Source organism: Maylandia zebra, linkage group LG6, assembly GCF_041146795.1.
Source record: "Maylandia zebra isolate NMK-2024a linkage group LG6, Mzebra_GT3a, whole genome shotgun sequence".
NCBI lineage: Eukaryota > Metazoa > Chordata > Actinopteri > Cichliformes > Cichlidae > Maylandia > Maylandia zebra.
Window position 1 is genome coordinate 3,447,137 of NC_135172.1, and position 1,245 is coordinate 3,448,381.

Genomic DNA, 1,245 nt, shown 5'->3' on the forward strand with positions numbered 1-1,245 from the left:
CACCTTACTCCTAGTAATACGATTACTATCTTGTCTCTGGATGTTTCTATTGAGACACTCTGGGGCCATCCTATTCATACATTTAAAGACCAATTTAAGAAAACACAAATGATTAATACTCTTAAAGCTAAGGAGATTATATTTCTTTAAAATGAGACAATGATGCCACTGAACAGAGTTTTTAACCATTATTTTTAAAGATTGGTTATATAAGGACACCACAGGCTGAAGTGTAGATGGTGCTGCTTGGGTCCAAACTGTCATACAATGTGAAAAATGAGAGAATATCATAGAATGCATAAATATCTGAGCTCCTGAAGTGGGTATATAGTGCCGAATTAACTTAAAACAATTCAGATTAGCCTTGACCGTCTTAGAGATCTTCTTTACATGCTTGTCAAATTTAAGATGTGAATCTAAGATTATTCCTAAAAACTTAAAATCTTTGACCTCCTTTATTTCTTCGTTCCCTGGGTTGATTTTAAAATCATCAGATGAACTTTTTTAAGTTCAATAGAAGATGATTTTGTTCCAGCCATTGTTGGACATCATTTAGATGTACCGTTAAGGTGTCTGCTGCTTCACCAGGTGACTTAGCTGCTACATGTATAACTGCATCATCTGCACAAAGCTGGCAGTTAGCTTTTGGACAACTGGCAGGCAAATCATTTATAAACAAACTAAACAGCAATGGGCCAAGAACAGATCCTTGGGGAATACCCATTCTGTTTTCCAACATGGACGACTTGTCTTTATCAACCCTCTCACAATAGCAATTTGCCATTTCTGTGGAAATTTTTGGTCTAAAACCAAACTGCATTGGATGAAGCCGTAGATTAGTCTCTAAGTAATCAATTAACTGTGCTGCCACAACCTTCTCAAGCACCTTTGAAAGAACAGGGAGTATGGAAACTGGACGATAATTACATATCAAATCACGCTCGCCTCCTTTAAAGACCAGAGTAACTGCAGCCCTTTTCCAGTCATTTGGGAACATCCTGTTTCTTATCGATAAATTTATAAGATGTGTTAATGGTTTTGTCAAGAAATCTCTATATTTTTTAATAAAACAAGTATCCAAGCCATAAATATCCTTTGCCCTAGAATCTGATAATTTCTTAATAGCCTCTGTGATCTCTGCTTCATTAACCTCTTCAATAAAAAATGAGTCTGATGAATCGATAGGGCTATTTTTAATAGTTACAACTGGAGAGCTGAAATTTTGCATGAGTTCTTCTACAGATT